This window comes from Marmota marmota, unplaced genomic scaffold (assembly GCF_001458135.2).
Source record: "Marmota marmota marmota unplaced genomic scaffold, marMar, whole genome shotgun sequence".
Classification (NCBI taxonomy): Eukaryota; Metazoa; Chordata; class Mammalia; order Rodentia; family Sciuridae; genus Marmota; species Marmota marmota.
This window is the reverse complement of record NW_026000048.1, coordinates 11,933,656-11,956,263: the sequence shown is the minus strand read 5'-3', so window position 1 is coordinate 11,956,263 and position 22,608 is coordinate 11,933,656. Positions and strand designations below refer to the sequence as shown.

The window sequence follows — 22,608 nt, the reverse complement described above, 5'->3', positions numbered from 1 at the left end:
TTATGAGAAACACAATGATGTACAAGATTGTGCCCCAAAGACACTCTCAGCTCAGTTACGAGATAACTTATGCCTCTGAATGTCTTATCATCCCGACAATTATGCTTGTTCTATGAAACATAATGGGACAGTACTCATGCACAATCCAGTACAAATGCTGTCAAAACACAAACTACTTAGGTATTCACATGCTCTTTCAGTAAAAATGCTACAGGAAGCCAGTTATTAAGAAATACTATTATATAAGCGCAGGCCAGGGATGCCTGCCTTGTCCTCAATGATGATTTGACCTCAGATCACAGAGACACTGTGACCTGATATTTTTAACATTTTTGGAAAGGGATTGTTTAAAAATGTCTTCAGAGGGCTTTAAGTGGTAGCCTAACATAGTCAAAATAAGCCCTGCTTCTCTTGCTCAAGTAATAATGAGGTTTTGTTTGTTTGTTTTTATTTTTACAAAATGGTAAAATCCTAGCTGCCGGCTATTTGCCCCATGATCCACAAGCCTCTCAGCACCAGCTGCCTGAATCTGAGCGCCTGGGCAGAGCAACTTGATGCAGAAGTGCCTGGATATTTGTCACAGGCACCGCTGGCCATAGACCTGGATTTCATACTATTGCTCCTCACTTTGGAGCTCTATGGCTGGAAACATGGCACAGAGAATAGTGGGCTCAAGTGAATTCTTACCCGGATGCATGAACATGTGGAAAGAGTTTTTGAAATGAGCTTTGAAAACCACAGTCAGAACAGGTGAGGTGGTGGGTCTGAGATTCTGGGAGATGTGGGTGCCAATCCAAGCTCTCTCACTTAGGCAAGTCACTTACGTCTCCATATCTCAGTTTCCTCAACCACCATAGAAGGTGGGTGACATTTTGATGATTAGAAGCTGAAACTGTTGAGCACAGCTTTGTATGGTATATAGGAAGTATAAAAAGAATGGCTAATAATGATAACACGTTCTGGCCGTGGCCTCTGTAGAATTGTTTTTGAGGACATGTCTCTCTTAATTCTGCTGCAGAAGTAGATCTAATTAAAGTTGACACTGTGTAAGTGTGTGTTCTACTTGACCACAGTATTCCATTTATATCATTAAAATGTCATCAATTCTAGTTTATAGGTTAAGTAAAAAATCTTGAGGAACTATTAGTAGAAAGAAGTATATGACATGTGCATATGGATGAGATATTGAAGGGTTCTGCCATAAGAATTCCTTTTCAATGTGTTTATGATGTGTGGGCAGAGTAGAAAAATGAGCATTTTTTATTTTGAAAAATTTAAGTGCTTCCTGCCTATAAATCTGTTTTGCAAACAATGAGATTTAATGAAAAACATTCTTGGTAGGGGAGGACCAATTTTAAATATATGCAACACCCAATATCCAAATTCACTTATGGCCAATGGCTGTGGAACAAAATTGGAAATCCTCATAGCAAATACTATTTTGAGTACATTTTTGATACTAAAAGTCAGCAGAATACAGTAAACGTTTTTGACCTTGGATAGATGTGAATTAGGAGTGTTTCTTTAAAAAGAGAAATTGTCTATACAATTTAAAAAACACATTATTCAGTAGTGTTCAACTGGAGAAAAATGACCAATTTTGGAATTCTTCATGTTTTTCCTCCTTCAGAAACAGGTGTAGACATGCCTTAAGGTCTTAGTCTAACCTGCTGGATTCCAAAATGAGAAAAGAAGTATTTTGAAAAAATTAAGTATTAATTGACATTATCAGTGGGTATTTATAATTGGTGTTTTGTTTTGTTTTTCCAGTGCTGGGGACAGAACCAAGGACCTTGCACATTGTAGGCAAGTGCTCCACTACTGAGTTACATCCGAAGTCCTAAGACTTTAAGAAAGTTGTTAAAAGTTATCTAATTACTAACTGTTCTAGCTAAATATTCCCTTAAAAGACCTTGAAATGTTACCCTTAATCTATCTAAGTTGAGGTTTCATTTTATTCTCTCTTTAAAATGACCACTTGCCTGTCCTTTAGGCCTAGGAAGAAAGAACCCTGATTTTTTTAGTTTAATGTAAAGGAGCTACAAATATATTCCCACACAGAAACATACGAATGCCTCGGGCTGGGGAAGCTTTGCCATGTGTGACAACATACTTTGGCTCTTGCATTTTGTTACTGAATCCTAGAGCATGTGGCAAGGAGCCAGGGCAGGGATCTGCAAGCTGATTTCACAGAGGACTGCAGATCTGAGGGGTTCTCCAACTGTGTCTCCAGTCCAAATGGCTCAACAAAAGCACGATGGGATTCTCACTTCTGCTGCCAAATATTGGACAAATGTGCTGAGTTATTATTTGTGAAGTTTAAATTGTTGAAAAGAATCATGGTGGAAAGAAACACATCTTTACTTCTTCTGCGATGATATCAAATAGCTCCAGTGCAGAAGCTGGGATCCATCCCATCTGGTCACCTGTTAGACTCCAGGGAAGATGCAGGCTGAGCTTCAAGGCAGACCACGCACTTCCTCACCTGTCAATCTCAGGCAGCTCATTGCCCTGGTGTCAAACTCTTTCACGGATTAATGCCTCCCCAAATAGCCTTTTAAATGCAAGGACTTCTCCCTTGACAACAGGAATGTATTTGCTTGCTTTCTTTCAAGTGGATTTACAAGGTTGTATTTTTGTGCAGTAATCACATTCCATTCTTACTGCAGAAGATGCTGAGTTATAGCTGTAATGATCTAAAGCAGATGAGAAGCAAGAACTCGGCAAAGCGATGGTCACCCAGAGTTACTCCAGAACCCATTTGGGACTCTGAAAGCCCCAGTGTGTATTGACCACATTTTCTTTATCCATTCACCTAGTGACTGGACACCTAGACTGGTTCCATAACTTGGCTACTATAAACACTGAACAGGCTGCATCGCTAGAGTACGCTGGTTTTAGTTCTTTTGGATCAATACCGAGGAGTGGGGTAGCTGGATCATGTGGTGTTTTAAGGAATCTCCTCACTGCTTTCCAAAGTGGATGCACTGATTTGCAGTCCCACCAACCAGGTGTGGGAATATCTCTCCCACTGTCACTGGCTGATAAATGGATGGAGTTGGAGAACATCATGCTAAGTGAAAGAAGTCAGGTTGAGAGAGAGAGAGAGAGACAGACAGACAGACACATGCATTCTCACAAAATAAAAGGAAGACAATAGAGTAGAGAAAGGAGATTAGGGGGAGGTAGGTGGGGGAGGGAAGGGAAAGGGGAAATAATGGGGAATGAAGGTGATCAAAGCTGTGTACATGTGCACACATGTATCACAATGAATCCCACTTTCATGTATCTATTAAATTAAAAATATAATATAGAAGGGAGACCAGTAGAGAAAACAAAGGGGTTCAGGGTAGGGAGAATGGGAGGTACTAGGCGGGGGAAAAAAAAGAGCATGTTTAGATGAAGATACCAGAGCCCCAGGGCTTTGTATTGTGGGTTTGTACATGTACAGACCCACACTTTCTTAATGAAGGCTGTCTTGGTGAGTCACACTTTAATTTAGAATTTATGATTAATGATTATTTGGAAAGAGACAGGCTACAGTTGGAAGAACAGAAGTTCATTAGGGGTTTTGACAATCTAAATAAGAAAATTATAGATTTTTTGCTCCAGAAGGAAAAGGCACTGTGCCTCTCTTCTATGGCAAAGGAGGGACCTGTGGCTCAGAGAGGTTAGGTAGCTTCCCTGATATCACACAGCTGGTTAATGACAGACACCGCCCCCCCGCCAAATAATTAACACCTATGTTTCCCAGTGTCATTTTCAGGGTATCTCAGAAAGTAAAGGAAATGGATTATTTGAAATAACACAGTGGCAGTCACATAAAAACATGCAGCAGTTGAAATATGGCTCAGATGAACATGTATCTTTTGCTGCTATATAAGCTTATCACTCATCTATATATTTATTAATGAGTGCGAAATTCCTAGTGGTAGAATCGTTATTATGTAAGCTGAAAGGATTTTTTTCCCATTAAAATATACCATCAATTACCATTTTTATGTCCTCACAGTGGTTTTAAACTCCATTAACAGGTTTTGTTTTGGTTTTGCGGTGCTAAGGATCAAACCCAGGGCTTTGCACATGCTGAACAAGTGCTGTGCTACTGAGCGGTATCTGCAGTCCATTGGTTTTTAAACTGCATTTCTGGATTCGTGTCTTTTTTTAATCTTTGGCTGCCTTTTATTAGAAAAGTGTAAGGAAGTTGGCTTCAGTGTGTGGAGAAGGAATCCAGTGTTCAGGATCTGTGTTCTGGGGATAAATGAAACCATACATTTATCCTCGTCTCCTCCCTGTGCTCAGGAGCTCTTCCTCCCTCTCCTCCTTTCTACCTTTTCTCCACCTACTACTGAAATCCCAGCTCACACACTCCCCACTTGCTTCAGGGACACGACTGCACTGCCACTAGAGAGCCTTCGTTATTCTTTACCAAATAATCCCACTGTCTGTTTCCTGTTTTCTCATGTTCCAAGCAGTTCTTAAGAAAGCTCAGGCTTTTCAACATCAAGGGCCCTGCATGACATTTCTTCTATTTCTGCCATGACACTGGACAGTCAGTGAGGACAGTTTTATATTGTAGTTTCAATATAAAGCCCTTTGACTTTACCTGGTCCAAATCCCTCTGTAGGCTGTGGAGGAGGGAACCAACCAAGTGCTTCACTAAGTACTCCTCAGAACACCCCAGAAGTATTCCTGTCTCCATTCCACAGATGAGGGTCCTGAAAGACATAATCCCACTACTCCCAGGAGATGACTTGATCATGTCTCCTGTCAAGCCTCTTTGGATCATTTACAGTGTTATAGACTGAATGCCTGTGTCCTCTCCCAGATCTGTATGTTGAAAGCTAAGCCCCAGGGTGGTGGCATCAGAAGGCAACTGGCTCATCAGAGTGGAGCCTCATGAACAGGATTATAAAGGAGGGCACAGAGGGCCGCCTCACCTCTCCCTCCATGTGAGGACCCAAGAGATGGCTGTCTGAGAACCAGGACGCTGGCCCTCTCCGTACACAGACTCTGTGGGTGCCTGGATCTTGGACTTTCAGCCTCCAGAACTGTGAGAAATAGATTCCTATTGGTTTTGTTTTGTTTTGTTTTTATACCAGGGATTGAACCCAGGGGCACTTAACCACTGAGCCACATCCCCAGTCCTTTTTTATATTTTATTTAGAGACACGGTCTCTTTGAGTTGCTTAGGGCCTTGCTCAGTTGCTGAGGCTGGCTTTGAACTCGTGATCCTCTTGCCTCAGCCTCCCAAGAGCCTCTGGGATTAAGGCATACACCACCACACCTGGCATTTCTGTTGTCTCTGGCATTCTGTGAGAACAGCCTGAACAGACTAGAACAAAGTCCAAGAGGATAGAGTGACAGAAAAGCATTCACGAGCAACACAAACCACCAGCTGAGGTTTTGAAGGAAATATCCAGGAGGGAGGGAGCCCTGAGATCTGCCCAGAAAACAATGCCTCCAGCATCTCTCCAAACCTCTCACCCGTCACTCCACCCTACAAGTCCTTCCCACTCACATTCCCTAATGCATCCCTGAACTCAGGAAGATGGGCCTCTGGTCACAGAGCCCATGCAATTAGAAAGCAAGAAGGATTTAGATAACTCCTATACAGACTTCTGCTACAGATTTTAGGTCTACACTGGTAATTCCCACAACTGGAGCCCAGGGCTGTGACCACTAGCACTCATCTGTAGAGAGGAGGCCCTAGGCTTACTCAACCCTAATCTCCCCCCAGTCATTTCCCATCTGGCCACAGGTCCCGTGAGTACTACCAGAAGCACCTTGCTTATGCATGTGTCTACCTATTAGTAAAGGGGTTCCCTCTACTAGACAGTGAGCTCTGGGAGTGTAAGATCTTTGTCTGCTTTGTTCCTGCTATCTACCTGATGCCTAAGGCCCTGGTACCTAGTAGATGCTAAAAAAAATATTTCTTGGATGAAAGAATAAATAGTAGCCAAAGAAGGCAACACTCTCAAGGGCAGCGCTTGGACCAGCAGGAGCCGTTAGAAATGCAAATTCATGACCCTTTCCTACCCAGAACATGGATCCCAGATTTTGATTTGCCACCAACAGGGCAAAACTGAGTGATAAGTGACCTCCTGACATATTCCCTCTGATTAAGTTCCTGTATGGGGTTCAAGAAGGTGTTTTCATAAGCTGGATGGGAAAGGAGTGAGAAAGCAGAGAAATTGCTAGCTCTTATCAAGGACATCTGTTCTGTGAGAAAATGCATCATGAGTCGTGTTACATTACTAGTTGATTAAAATGTGCTGGAACCAGGGCAAGCAAGGAGACTTGCACCACCGCCCGGCCCCTGGTCCTGTTGAGCTTTGAAAAGGCCATACGATTCCATATGCCCGTGTTCCAGACATTAGTCCCTGGCAATGAAGAGCCCGGTGATGCTTGCTAAGTTCACCCTCCTTTCTCCAGGTGTCTGCTCCTCCCTCGTCAGTAGCAGCCTCTCCACCATGGATACTTCTTAAGTACACAGGGATGGCTTAATGTCTGCCGTTCCTGTGGCATGATTTGGCCAGCCATGCCGGGCATCTTTATCTTGCCCAAAGACACAAGCAAGGCCTACCCTTTTAATCATCTCACATAGTGCCTCATCAAAGGTTTCTGTTGAATGAATTAATCAATTCCAGAACACAGCTGGCCCTACTCACATGGATCTTGCAATTACTTCTAAGGCTAAAAAGATTAAAGAATGATAGCACACACAATAGGTTTCTCAGCATGACTTGCCAAGAGCAACCACCTTTCAGGGGGGTTGTTGAAAAGCCATGGATATGAATACTTGTTGATTCCTCTGGGCCATTAAAAAAAAAAAATCTCACTGTAGCAGTTTCATTCTCAAAAAAAAAAAAAAGCTCCTATTTTCATATCAAACTTCTGCTAAGACAATCAGAGCATTGTGCCAGAGACTGGCTTAGGACAATGGAGCAGTGTTTGCTTGAGTTGAGATTAGAGAATTTGTCAACAGTCATCTTATCTGAGATGTCACCTCTGGCTCTCATTCCCCATAAGCAATGGTTGGGTTGAAAGATTAGTAGGAATGCCTGGAAGTGACTTGTTGGAGCAGCCTGGTCACAGATTTGTCAGCTTTCCATCACTTGATGTATATCTCTCCATGCCTGACACCAGTTCTTCTGGGTTGTTAATGGTCAATGTCTAGACTCTTGTCTTGATTGTGTTCCTCCAGATATACCTGGAGACCTGAAACCCGGAGGGCCGCACTCTGCATAATGCTCTGATGCCTGCCTCTTCCCTCACTGATGACCCAAGAGTTACTCCTTGCTACAAAGAGTACACCCTGACTGAAGTTCTGAGCCGCAGTCACATAAAATCACATGCAGTTCAAATGGAAAATACTTTGATGGACATTGCCCTGTTATTTGCCTCTAAGAGGTGATAACAGCTGAGTATTAGAAACATGTTCTCAAAATTCTGCGCTGCTCAAGGGGTAATCGCTGGACAAGTTGGATCCAAAAAGTCTGGGAGCTTGTTTGAAATGCAAACTTGTGGCTTGTCTCCTATCCAGACTTATTTATCAGAATCTCTGCAGGTGGGCCTGGAAGTCTGCTTTAACAAGAATTTCCGGGTGAGCCTTAGAGGTCCAAAAACTTGAGCTCTGTTCTAAAGCTCTCCCACCTTGAGTTCTCAGTCTAGAATCTAATGCTGGAATGAGCAATGATTATCTGCCTGTATAACTGCTAAAAGAGGGTTATCTGTGGGTTTACTCTGGGATAACTGCTCCGCAGAATTCAAGATGAAAAACTATTCACTGAAGGAGGTTAAGATGGGCAGGTGCATGGCCTGGGAAAAGTGGTTTTAACTCCCCAAAGAAACAAAGCTTGCTGGTGAAGGTCCACTTAATCTATGCTTCCTGATGCTGCCCACATCTCTGTGGTGAGAGGGACATAGGTGAATTTCTCCTTAGACTGTGTGCACCATGAGACCTACTGTGGGGCAGTTGTGAAGCCAGGGGAATGTTTAACAGTCCTACTGGGAACCTGCAAGGAGAATCCATGGTCAAACTCCAGTGTCTGTCTCACACATACCCTGCCCTCTGTTTCTTTTTGATGATATCAATCTACCCCACTGGGTTTCTGTGTATTTGCAAATGTGAAAGTACCCCCAAAGGACTATGGGAAAGAAAGAGGCAAGTTTAGCAGGTAATATTAAATCTGACGAGCCACCTGTGCTGCTCTAGGTATGGACCTCCAATGCTGTCCTTGGGGAGGGGAAGGCCCACTTATGAGCCACCTAAAAAGTACAATATATTTGGTAGAGAAACACAAGTGGAGAGAAGAAGAATCAAAAGATGAGACATTTCATCTTTGAAAAAACAAATTCATAAGCTAACAGAAATGACGAGTCATGGCACATAGTCATGCATCCTGAAGATCTTGTATCTTTAAACAAAGTGGCCAAACCCTCCAACCAGCAACTCTAAACCTATTAATTCAGCTTGAAGCTATGGAGGCCTGCTTGCATCATGATTTTAAGGCATCCTTTCAAATTCACTCAAGTAAATTTTTTAGGGTAAGACAATTTATTTCCCCCAAGCATAGATTTTAAAACCTAAGGGAGCCATCTGGTGGCTTAAGTGTCTGCTAATTAAAATCCTCTTGGGCACAAGATTCGCACCCCCTGGGCACTGTCACTGGGCATAAGATAAAACAGTGCTGAATAAAAGCATTTTAATAGTGTATAAAAATCCAATCTTGCCATTTGGACACAATCAAATCAAAATTAAGGATGAGTATATAGAAGAGTAATTCTGGTATTATTATTTTTTCTATCCCACTGAAAGAGAACCCAAATAATCAGTAATAAAAAGTTGCCTTTTGAACTCAATTTTAAAACCACATTTCAAATACAGTAGGAGAAAATTGATTCAATAATTCCAAAACTAGAAGTCAAACCAAAAACCATGCCCCATTGGCTGGCTGAAATAATGTGCAGATTTGCTTGGCTTTGGGTCCTGCTCCCACATTGCAAGGAATTCCATAAAGTGGGGTGGGGAGGTCAGCAGCAGCTCAGAAAAAGAAAGATTCAGCTCCCAAGCACTGTTCGTAAAACTGATTTGGTTAAACACACCTTTTCTTTCTGGTCTGCAGTGTCACGCTGCAATTATTAATGGCTTCAGTACAGCAGCTCTTTCTTCAGATGTTGACATTCCTTTCTCTGTAAGAGATCTTTTCTTTCCTCCTCATGAAGAAAAATGTCCACATATTACTCTCATCAGGAAGAAGCAAAGATCACTCCAAAACTTCAGACGGTGCCTTGAATAAGATGCGATTCTGCTCACAATGAACTTCATAAGCTTTTCCACTAAGGTCTCGCTTTTTCCAGCTTGCCCAGTGCCAACTGCATTACTGGGAAGGATTGTTATTGTATTTTTTATGAGGAAAACCCAGTTCCTTTCATGAAAGCCTAATTATACCAATTTCACCAGCAGCCATGAAGAACAAGCAGTTAGGAGGTCCTCATTATCTCCTTTATAGTTACTGTTAAAGTGTAACTTGGCTGTAAAAATGTGCCAGAAAGTTGGCGTAAATGTTGAAAATCGAAATGTAATTTTTCAAATTACTTACAAAACCAATACAAAGACTGTTATTAAAAAAAAAGATATTATGTCTCCTGAACTAGAATTCAAACCAAACATAATAAGACAAGACGATAAAATGTACATTTGGCTGGACTATTTCTAAATTTAAGGCATTCTGCTTTTAATGTTGACAACACATTCAAAATGAGAAAATATCACGGAGTGGGACAGCGCACCACACCTGCGCTAACACACATGGTTAGAAGCACTGCTGATGGCATCTGGGGTCTAGAAGGGACTGGGGAATGTGCCACACTACTCCTTCCTTTGTCCCTTGCTCCCTGAACGTGGACCTGACCGAATTCCAGACCAACCTGGTGTCGTGCCCCCGCATCCACTTCCCCCGTGGCCACCTATGCCCTGGTCATCTCGATGGAGAAAGCCTATCATGAGCAGCCCTCGATGGTCGAGATCACCAATGCTTGCTTTGAGCCGGCCAACCAGATGGTGAAGTGTGACCCTCACCATGGCAAGTACATGGCCTGCTGCATGTTGTACAGGAGGGACGTGGTCCCAAAAGACGTCAATGCGGCCATTGCCACCAGCAAGACGAAGCGCAAAATCCAGTTTGTGGATTGGTGCCCCACTGGGCTTAAGGTGGGTATTAACTACCAGCCCCCAACAGTGGTGCCCGGAGGAGACCTGGCCAAGGTGCAGCAGGCTGTGTGCATGCTGAGTACACCACTGCCATCGCAGAGGCCTGGCCCGCCTGGACTGTAAGTAAGTTCCATCTCACATATGCCAAGTGGGCCTTTGTGCACTGGTACGTGGACGAAGGCATGGAGGAAGGGGAATTCTCAGAGGCCTGAGAGGGCCTGGTAGCGCTGGAGGATTATGAAGAGGTGAGCGTGGATTCTGGGGAAGCAGAGGCTGAAGAAGGGGAAGGATACTGACTGGGAGGGTGTGACTGGCAACTCTCCCTTTCTCTCGCTCTCCTGGGCGCACACACTGTAACATTTATAGGATATATTTACCTATTAACTCTCTCTCAAGAGAGTTCCCATAGCTGGGTTGTGGCTGATGGCAGTGGCCTGGTGTCCAACCCAGTCTCGGATTGCAATGTCCTGTGCAGTGGGCCGAGACCCCAGTTCAATTTTAAAAATTTACTTACAATGCTACTTAGGCAACTGTCCAGGCGAAGTGTGTGAATGACCCCCGCTGATTTAGTTAGATTGTTCTAGTTCACATCCCACAGCACAGCTTTTGTCTCATAATGTGGGCAACAGGCACGAGCAGGGTGCTGGATATGCAGGATGTGGATGTGACAAGTTCCCATGAAGTGACACACGGTTATTGTTATGAACCAAGTGTGACATCTCTCCCAGAGCCCTTCTGTCTCCATGCACATCTGTAAGGCTTTGGGAACAAACTGGTTCAGCCCAACAGTAGATAATCCCATAGCCAATTCATCTACCAAAGTTGAGAAATACGGCAGGTCTAATGCCGTCAATGGTCTAATTTGGGGTGATCTTGCCCATCTTCCAGGGGACATATGGCAATATCTGGAGACATTTTTTATTTCATGACTACTAGGGTGCTGTTGGCATCTGTTGGAAGAATCCATGGATGCTGCTCAATATCCTAGAATACTCAACACATCCCTCCACAGCAAAAAAAATTATCCAGCCCAAAATGCATAGTGCTGAGGTTAAACATTCCTATCCTAAAGAATTTGAAAACTACTTCAGAAGGATGATTTGTTGGTACACATGAGGACAAGAGAGAGGTGTTTTTCCCGTTCTTCTCCTTGGAAACAGAAGCTTAGTACGCTGCCTGACATATAATAGTCATTCAATAATTATTTATTAAATTTATTTAAATAAGCAAAATGTCATCTCCCTGCCAGATCCAAGTATAATCTGATGGAAGGTATAAAGGTCCCTAAGTTTTGTACATTGAGCTTAAAAACGTAGCATATTATGGAAGATCACATGGTATTTTTGTCCTTTGCATGCAAAAATTGGATTTTCATAGAAGCAATTTGAGCTCTGCATTGTGGCAATGACTTCTTTCCATTAGTCAAGTCTGCAGACAATCACTGGGTCTGCACAGTGGTACTGGCTCCACTGTTTGACTACCTGGAGCATTTCCCGATTGTCATTTATGTTTTAGAAAGTGGAAAATGATAAAATGCAACTGAAATAAGTAGTAAGAAATGAAGATCTCATAATAGTTATGCAACTGAGATGGGACAAGATGGGAACTCATGAAATGGAGCAAAAGTGCCCAGGTGGATGCTCCATCATCTCTACCTAGGTAACCATTTGCATTTAGTTGAAAGAACCAAAAGCCAAGAACTATGTGGCATGCTGGTAATATATCATCAAAAACTGTGACTTTAAAGACTTGGGATAATTAGAGACTTTAAGTCTATTGCCATATACCTATGAAGATATATACAAATATATCTTAAACCTTCTGAGATAGGAATATTTAAGTATATGCATTGTTCAACTTTTGCACGGTGGTGCTTGCTTTGGAGACTACACTATGTGTGAAGATAGAGAGTTGTCTAGATTTATATTCTATAATACAGAATGTACCTATTGGGACAGGGAGGGATTGGGGGGAGTCAACAATGGGAGCATAAAGTGGGGAGATCATCCTCATGGTCAGCAGGGCCTCCCCAACATTGCTGGGGAAGACTGAGTCCTGGTCACTGGCTGTGATGAGCTCTGGCAGGGATGTTCCCACAGGGGAAGTGGAGATTTCAGAATATCTATGAAAGCCCGATTCCACCAGCCAGCAACGTACCCCCACGCCCCTCTCTTGCTCTGCTTCCACCCATCCAGGTAATCTTCTGATTATAGTTTCCCTTTGCAAGTATTTTTGCCTAAAGGGAAACGCTACATTGCTTAGCAAACACAAACCCACTTGATTACATTTCAGTATGAATTAATAAAATAGGCATTCTGTGTCTTTTGATTAGCGAGATTCTGTTCTAATGAAAAGATCCAAGCTTGGTATGTTGGCACACCAGCAGAGGTCTAGAAGTTGGGCTGCAGGTCCATCTGGGTCAATGCCACACCATGGGGCTCTGCTGACATGGCCAGCTACCTTTTCCCAGGTCTTACCCAATCCTCATGAACACCAACAACCAATCGAGTGACTAGCCAAGGATAGCCCACCATCCTTTCTTCCTTTCTCCCTATTCAGATTTCTGCAAACATTGATCAAAGTCTGCATTCCTTCCTTGGATTTTAGCAATGGGCACTCCTGGAATTCTGGGGAGCAAAGTTAACCTAAGACCATACTTCAGGGCTGGGGATGTGGCTTAAGCGGTAGCGAGCTCGCTTGGCATGTGCGGGGTGCTGAGTTCAATCTTCAGCACCACATTAAAAAAAATAAAATAAAGATGTTGTGTCCACTGAAAACTAAAAAATAAATATTAAAAAATTCTCTCTCTCTCTTAAAAAAAAAAGACCATACTTCAACCCCCAAATCAAAACAAGAACTATAATAAGCCTAAGTCTCCTCCACAAGCTTCCTGTCATTTGATTTCTTAAGAGGTGCCCACTTACAGAAGCCCTACAAGATATCTGAAATGGAAGCAGTATCTCCAGGAATGGCCAGAAGGGTCCTTGCCTCAGGAAATGCACTTGTTCACATGACTGCTCAGCTTTTTTCACAGTGACTTAGTCTTCTCATCAGTAAATGTGTGTGTGTGTGTGTGTGTTTTCAATCCTCAGCACCATATAAAAATAAATTAGTAAAATAAAGGTATTGTGTCCAACTACAACTAAAAATTAAAAAAAAACTTTTGTTGTTAAGTAGTAAGGTGAATGTTTGATCCCCAGCTCCCCACCCATAAATTCATATGTTCAAGTACCATGCTCCAATGTGATGGTATGAGGAGATGGAGCCTTGGGAGCTGAGTAGGGTTAGATGATGCCATGAGGGTGGGTCCCTATAATGGGATTAGTGTCTTTATAAGAAGAGACACTTGGGCCCTCTTTCTGCCCACCATTTGAGCACAATTGAGGAGGTCATCTGCAAACCAGAAAGAGAGCCCTCTGTAGGAATAATGAATCAGCCAGGTCCTTGATCTTGGACTGTGAGAAGCACACAGCCTCGGACAGGGTTTTGCTGTGGTGCTTTGCTATGGGAGTACCTCCCCCCTGGGTACCTCCACATGCAATTCTTGGGGTTGGCTTTGCATTGTCTTGCTGTGTGTGCCTGTTCTAGCACTTGCCCTTCCCATTACTGCAAGGACTCTCGATTCAAGGACTGCAGCTTAACATTTGTGAACCCGCCACAATGGCCCTGGCAGCAGGATGCTTTGAGAAATTCACTTCATGCCCACTCTGGGGAGCTCCCACCAAGGGAGAGGAGGGCTGTCCTTGGGAGGGCTCTTGAGCTTCTTGGTGAAATTCTGAGAATCATCTTCTACATCTGCTCTGTCTCTTATCCATTCACAGTAGCAGATGCTCCATAGACAGGCATGGATAAAATACACAGATCAGCAAGGAAACGAGCCTTTGCTCCTCAAAAGCAGCAATAAACCAAACCAAGGTGCACATGACAGGTTTGCCAAACACACTTTACAAACAAAAATTTGGGAAGAAAATTATCTAATGTAGGCACACAAAGCATCTGAAATTAAGCCTCCCTAAGAAAAAAGTGTTACCTTTATGAGAAGTATACAAACAGAATTTTGATCAACCTTTATTTTGGATCAAGTTATTTTTCAAGGAATATTTAAAAAGTAACATTTGATCATCTTGCTGCCAATGTTCCCTTAATTCTAGACTGGCACTGGTTTTCCTACAGGAATAGGTGGTGCAAGGGGAGCAGATACTTAGATCTGCTAGAAAGGACAGACACGCAACAGTGTGAGGACCCTGGCTCATGGCCACGTCCTTCCCTACCTCCTATCAACAAGGATTGCAATGACCTCCACTTCCTCTCAGGGAAGCAAAGAACACTCTGTATGGCATTGTTTTCTATGAAAACTCATCTAGCAGTATTAACAAACAGCAATACCTTAGAAACCATTTAGGGTCTCCACACTCAAAAAAGGATAAATACAAATGAAACATTTAAATGAAAATTAATTGTAAAATCCACAAAAGGTAGGAAGGAAGAGAACTTGTTAGTCGATGTGTTCTCGTGCTTATTAATCTAGACCGAGTTACAAGCCGAGTTCTTTGCTTTCCATCAGGTAAGGACAGTTTCTTTCCCCTTTGAATGCCTGTGAAACAGGGTCTGTGTTCATTGTGCTCTTTCCCCTCCTCCCTCCAGGTGGCGCCTCCGTCCCAGTCCACTTAGACTGCCCTGTTATAATTCCTCAGAAGCCATATCACCTTCTGTGACTTAAACAGCCAGTTTCTGGTTTGCTTTGTGCCAGAAACCAACTAACTGTTCCTGGAATCCCAGTGTGGGAACACTTTCTTACACTGAAATTAATACAAAAAGGCAGAGGGGTGGGGGTGAAAGGATAGATTTTCATATTTCACGTACTATACAATAGATTTATGTGGGAGATGGATTCTGTTGTGATCAAAGACTAGCAATGTCTACAAAAGCACAGTCCACCAGAAAAGTATCCATTTTATAGTCTAAACAAGATGGTTGTAAACTCCCCTCCTGATGGGTCAAATGCCAAACACAACGGAAATGCATCTATGCTCAGTTTGGACATATCTTAGTGTACATTTGGGGGGCACATGTCCCTGATAGGGTTTTGCTCATCTCAAGTATCTTTGTATGCTAAAAGCACTGCCGTGACATTAGTTCTTTGTTCTTAGTAGATTACAGTGTTTTTCTTTACAAGCTCCCTTCTGCCTGGGTCATGCTTCCAAGTAGTGCATTTCCACCGAGTAAGGCTGGATCAAGCCTAGGCAGCAGCTGGTGGGTTAATCCAAGCATTTCTGGCCACATATTATTTATTCCAGCTTCATAATTTGCAGGACCTGAGTCCTAAAGAAGCCTGTGGTGGTCTTCCTACTTGCTCTCCAGAGGCTAACAACTTTGATACACAAAGTCAACGGCTGTCACATTGTAGCAATATATCTATGGGCTCTTAATTTTTTGCCTTTATGTTTTACACAGCTGGTGTAGTTTCTATTATATTATAGATGTTCAATAAATGTGTATGGAATGAATGATGGGGTACAGCTCAACTTCTGAAAGTTATCTGTAGACTGTTTGAAATATTCTGGTGGATGCGGCATGATGTTACATAAAAATATTTGCAGCATAAACTATTTCCATTCCATCTGCAACCAGCTATGGTTTTTATTTGCAGAAACATACCTCGAGTTCTGAGCAGGAAAACAAAATGAGTGTCTGTCTTTGGATCAGTTGGCTACAAATAATAACAGATAATTTTCTTTTGAAAAACTGTATGATGTATACGGTTCTAAGTATACATATATGTAAAATTTATACATAATGAAGTTATATATACATATTTGATAGGTTTATATATACATATGTATAAAATTTAATCCTCACAACAATCTGTGAAATAAATACTATGATCATCATATTTTAAAGAGGAATCTGAAAAACAGAGAAATTAAGAGATCTGTTCAAAGCCACTCCATAAGCTGCAGTGTCAGGCTGTAAAAACTATACATTTGGACTCCGGAGCTGATGTGCTTATTCACTGTACTGTACAGCCCCCCATACCAGGTGGGTGTCTCTCATTCTCTTAGTGGCAAGATTTAAGTGGCACCCCCACTAAAACACTAATACCAGGAACCCTCGTGGGAGGTGGGGGTAGGAAGGTCTTTGCAAATCTGGCCTCACTCAGCTCCCCCAGTAGCTGGTCGTTGGTGATGGTCTAGCCCATATGTCATCATTCGCCACGGGAAGTTTTAAGTCCTTCAGTTGAGAATCTCTGCTGCTCTTGGAATTTCCAACTGCTTCTTAAAGCTCCCCTCTCTAATCATGATGAAATTATGATGACAACCTCTATTAGTCAGGAGATGCTAGCTGTAGGCACAGACAAAGCCCCCAAATGCATAATGGCTCAAATGTATTTCCTGCTTACTCAAAGCTCACCATCAGTGCCCCCTCCTAGAAGTGACCCAGGGATCCACTCTCCTTCCTTCTGGATGTTGAACCTTTTTTTCAACAGGAAGCTGATTTTTTCCATCGGTCCAGAAAGCACATAAAGGATTTTGCACTGGAGGTTTTGATGAGCCAGGCCTTGAAATTATACATATCATTTCCACTCACATTCCACTGGCCAAATGCAAGTCACTGGGCTGAATCTAACTGCAGAATTAACTAGGAAATGCAACCAGCTCTGTGCCCAGGAAGAAAAGTTAATGAGTTTGATGAAAAGCTAACAAGCCTCTGCCACAGAGGCTAATCTCAGAATTAACAAAGAAACAATCAATAAAAGAATGTCTAGCCCCTACATTACATCAGTACATCAGACATTCCTTTTCTCTTTTTTGTGTGTGTTTAAGAGAGAAAATGATGACATTAGAACTTATGAATTCTTCATTTTTCCTAGGTAGATCGATTTTGATTTCCAGCAACCTTTTCTAGAGAGGATCCATGCAGTAAAGGAGGAGCTCATACAAAATAAAGCCAAATAAGATCTTGGGGCTTCTTGATTAATAGGTTTCCTTCCAGGCAAGGAGACTACTGTGGATCTCCGTCCATGCCCACTGGTCATGGATGTGCTGGCAGGAGGATGCTTCCCCCAGCAATTAGGACTTCTGCTTCTACCTTGCCTTTACAGTGAATGTCACCAGTATTCCAAGTCATCCTCTGATGGGACTGAAGCCACATGTGATGGGTCACACAGAGGCAATGGCTGCCGATGCTTTTAGAAAATGTAACAAGTGAAACTGCTGTGGAGGAGACAGGGATGAGGACTGGAACCCACTCCCCCTATCGTGATTCTGAGCTCCCTGACTTACCTGAGGACCCCAAGGGGGATGAATTTGAAAGCCACTGTTCAGGAGGAGCAGCAGCAGCCACAGCAGAGAGCTGTGGACAGCTGGGGATGTGGCGCATTGGCAGAGCACAAACAGCAGGCGTGAGACCCTGGGTTCAGTCCCCAGGACTCCCCCCTGCCCCAATAAAAAAAGATAAACTGACAAGTAACTCTGTGCTGTTACTCCAGGAGTCAGTATTTCTATGGCCACCTCCACAGCTGTTTCCCCAAGTACAGCAACTACATGCCATGGAAGCATATTTACTGGATGAATGAAAAAATGATGAATTCATCTGCCATTCACCTGTCAGCAGATCACCTTTCTGAGCCAACACTGGGAACACATTTAGAAAAGCTTACATGCCTAGGGTCCAGCCACCACATGCTGCTAGCTCCCCATGCCACCTTCTGCTGCCAAGAACGCACGTGATCATACCACCGCTACCAGAAATCCCAAAATTAGGACTATATCTTTGTTTCTCCCCAGTTCCATTTTAACCCATCAAACCAAAGGACTGTGTAGGATCCCAGATTAACTCAAGACTTAGAATGAATACAGAGTGACTGACAGCACATTGCAGTAAGAATCAAGCTGGGTGAGATGGTGCACTCCTGTAATTCCAGTGACTCAGGAGGCTGAGGCAGGAGGATCATAAGTTCCAGACCAGCCTGGAAAAGTAGCTCAGTGGTGGAGAGCTTCTGGATTCAATGTCTAGTAGCACCAAACAAACAAACCCCACCCCCCAAAATAGGCATTCCAATTATTCCTAAGCCTTTATAATGAATTAACGGCCCCTTAAAGGACTTGTCTTTTGGAAGATACAAATATTCGAATTCCAGAAGACAGAACTTCACTGAACACAGTTGTTTTAATCCCCGCCCCTCTACACACACACACACACACACACACACACACACGTACTTCAGATTATAAGCAGGGCCATGAGGTATCATATCCATATTATCATTGGCACCATCCACGGTGGTTGGCAGGGGCAGATAATAAATAGTGGTGAAAGGAACCAACCAAGAAAGCAATGAACAGAGAGGAAGGCACGGGGTAGGAGGCCATTTTGTAACACAATCTGAAATACTCTTAAAGCCATGCTGGATTTTCACAAGAAGAAACTGAAGTCAGACAAGGGGCTACCCTTTGTCCTAGGCCCACGGATAAAGGGAGAGTGAATCCAAGTCCCACAGATGGTGGGCTGCGTAGGCCTGGTCTGGTTGTACGGGTCCTTGATCTGGAGCCCAGAGATCTGGAGACTGGCAACTTGTCTTTGCTAGACAGCTGGAGAGCTGCTGGTCTTCATGGTTTACGTTTCTTCTGGGGCTGATTTTCAGTGTTTTAGAGTAAGCATGGTACTTTGTGTTCTATGTCACAGGGAACGGGGAAGAGAGCCGGGAGCAGGAGAGGCTGTGACCAGTCAGTACACGAGGCAGAAGAACAAGCAGCTTGGGACCAGGAAAGGACCCCCCAAGTGCATGTGCTCCTGTAAATTCAAAATATAGAAGACACTGCAGATTACTTTTTCACTTTCAAAATGCACTATCCTGTGTTTTCCAAATTTTATGAAGCTAGGTAGTAACAGTGTTTCTATCCTGGGTTGAGATCTCAGAGATAACCATTGCGAGCACCCTGTGGGAGGGGTTCACGGAACAAGGACCAAAAACAATAGGCCAGTTACTCTGCTGGGCTGGCCTCCAATCGAGGTAACAGACCAAGAAAATGACCCAAATTCCAGCTACATTCACCTATCCATCATGTAACTTTTTTTTTTTTTTGGGGGGGAGGGGAGGGTTACCAGGGATTGAACTCAGGAGCACTTGGCCACTGAGCCACATCCCCAGCCCTATTTTGTATTTCACTTAGAGACAGGGTCTCACTTAGTGTCTCACTTTTGCTGAGGCTGGCTTTGAACCCGTTATCCTCCTGCCTCAGCCTCCCAAGCCGCTGGGTTTACAGCCATGTGCCACCACACCTGGCTCAACTTTTCTTTTTTTATTAGGTAATGAGGAAAATCATGTATGTATCCAAAATGATGAATTAATGAACAGACCTTAAAAAACAGGGCATCTACCTTATGCTCTTTATGGCACCTTCCTGAACTCTTCCCCTTAAAACTAGCAGTGTTTTTATTTCATTGTTTGGAAGCATCTTAAGCAGTCCCCATATAAACATGACAAGCTTATAAACAAAGACGAATACACACATAAAAGAAAACATACACACTATCTACCACCACCACCACCACCATCATCAACAACAACAACAACAACAACAACAATAAAAAACAAACAGTAAATACAGTAGACAGAGCCTAAAACAAGAAGTGCCCGGCATCTGTTGTTCTTTCTTCGATTTCTTCATGGTAGCGCCTTAGCAAAGGTGATCCTTCCTTAGTAATCTTTCCTGCTAAATCTGCCTGCAGTCCACCAGCCACCAAACAATAAAAAAAAATTAAATTAAATGAAGCGACAAAGCTCAGCAGAAATATTTTCAAACTGATTAAATCATAAATTCAAATGTCTTCCCAAGGCATTAGGTAAATAGATATTTTCATGAATAGTGCCACAGGGAGGAAACTGAGTCACCCAACAAGGCTTTTGTTGACAGATGAAACCACACAGGCCCTTCACGGTCCCTCTTTGCACACCTCAAGAGCTATACTTCCTTTTGTTCTTGTGAAAAGGCTTCCTGCCATTTCTGAGTTAGCAGATTATTTGCTTTGGGCTATGAGTCTCAGTTCAAGATAATTTTATTCTCTTAAGATTTAAGAATGCATTGAATTCTTTATATTTCTCCTGTTTTCATTTCCTTCCCCACATTCTACTGCATTGCAAAGTCTTCTATCCTTAGGTTTGTTTTAACAATGCAAACGGGGTGGGGACAGTGGGTCCCCTCTATAGCCACTGTCTTCTCCTTTAAACAAACAAACAAAAAAAATCCAAATCCTCCAACAACTGTCTCAGCACTCCCCACATTTTCTCAGCCAAGAATTTTCTCAGCTACAAGTATTCCATCTTTACAAACCCTCAACATCTTTTTTCTGTTGTTGCTGTTGTTGTTGGGTTTTTAAAAAGCTTTCCATTTCTATAATTGTGGAAGCTCCAGGCTCCACCTGGGCTTTCCCAGAGACTCCACAGTCAGGTTCTCACGGCCCCTAGACAGAGTGACTCACCCAGGGGGAAGGTCTCACAATGAGGGGAGATGCCACCTTCTCCCAATAGACCTGTGCTCTCCCCTCCTCTGCCACAGCTCAGGCTGTGTCCTTGCTCTCTTGGCAACAGCTCCAACCAGATTCTGCTAAGAGGGGCCGCCTCCTCCCCACCTTCTTCCAGCTCCCAGTTTCCTGTCCAAGGTCAGGCAAGCTTCCAGCACCATCTCAGCTGTCTCTTTAACCCTTCCAGCCTTTAGTCCTTTGAGGCTCCTTGTGGTTTTTCGAATATTTTGATGATTTAGACCTGCCTGGTTCAGTTTGAATCTCCAGGACAACCATGAGTTGTCCCTACACAGCACACTGGGTTAGGCACTGTGGAAAACAAAAGTCATCTTCGTCCCCAAAGCACATTAACCGTGGAGCCTGCAGAGCCTCTATCCCTGCCCCATGTCACCTTATTGTTTTATTATTGCCTTGTACATGGGAGGCTATCAGCATCTGCCACCAGGGATTGAACCCAGGGGTGCTTAACCACGGAGCCACATCCCCAGCCCTTTCTATGTTTTATTTACAGAGAAGGTCTTGCTAAGTCACTTAGGGCATCGCTAAGTTGCTGAGGCTGGCTTTGAACTCACGATCCTCCTGCCTCAGGCTCTGGAGCCGCTGGGATTACAGACATGTGCCACCATGCCCAGCTCACTTCACTGTTTCTTTTGAATCCCGTGCCACACAAGCAAGGCAAGGCAGATGCTTTCCCAGCTCACAGAAGCTCAAAACTAAGCTCAGAGGATTTGGATCTGCCTCCAGGGGCCACAGTTAGTTTGAAAAAAAAAAAAATGAAGCTTTTTCTTACTTCTAAAGTTCAGTCTTCATACTGCCTTGGGTTTTGGACAATTTTTACAAAATTGCAAGTAAGTTTCAAAATCAATCATGGCACAGTTCATTAGAACTCACTATAGTTATTATTGGCAATAAAGGAAATGTTCCAGATTAGCCCAGGAGGTGACTTCCTTTTGGGAAGCGACTGCAGTGGCCTGGACGGGTTGTAGGTAAGGCCCCGACCAAGATGGGGCAATAATGTTTTAAACTGATACGGATAGAGGTCAATCCTCCCCTTCTACCTGTGGACATTCAGTTCATTCTAGGACTTAAGGTGGGGGAGGGACTCACTCTAAGAACTTCATAGAATCAACCAATGAGGCTTGAGCTGGACTCTTCCTCATGTGATAAAACAGGCCTGCCCCACAACCTTCCCTCCTAGACACTGAGTCTCAAATCTCTTCAATTTTACAATATGCAGCTTTGAGAGAATTCATATCTGAATGTAGAATGTAGATGTCTATGTGTAATGTAACATGCTTCCAAAAACCAAAATATTGGGGAAGTTAACACTGCATAAGAAATTCCCACAAGAATGAAAGGGAACAGGAGAAATACATTTTGAAGGATGGAGTGTAGATTCCAGCTAAGGCTTTTACTATATGACATAAAAACTTCAAGACCCTCACATATAATTGGAGTCATTTAAAACAAGCAAGTTGTCCCTATTTAAAACTCAATAATATCTTGGTTAAGGAGTTCATACTACCTGAAAGTCAGTATCTAACCATCTCAAAATGAAGAGACGTAAACCACCCATGTATCCAAAAGGCTGGGAACGTAAACTCTTCTGGAAGTTAATATCTATAAAATGATTCCAGGAAATGAGTGCTCTTAAAGAGAAAAGAGACATGCAAATTATTTTAAATTAGAGGCAAAGAAAAACATCAGCTCTTTTGCTGAGGTCATCTAAAGATCATGGGAAGAAGTAGCAAGAAGTATATTACAAACTTGGGCCCCCAGAGGCATACCTGTAATCCCAGCTCTCAGAAGGCTGAAGCAGGAAGGTCACAGGTTCAAGGTCAGCCTTAGCAAATTAGCGAGGCCCTAAG

The 22,608-nt window shown here is 43.1% G+C and overlaps 1 protein-coding gene and 1 pseudogene across 5 annotated transcripts in view; one reads left to right on the top strand and one right to left on the bottom strand.

Moving 5' to 3' along the window:
* Camk1d (calcium/calmodulin dependent protein kinase ID) overlaps positions 1 to 22,608 on the bottom strand; it is a 382,840-nt gene that overhangs the window by 88,897 nt on the left and 271,335 nt on the right. The gene's annotated exons all lie outside the window — the stretch shown is intronic.
* Positions 9,865 to 10,512, top strand: LOC107150273 (annotated as a pseudogene).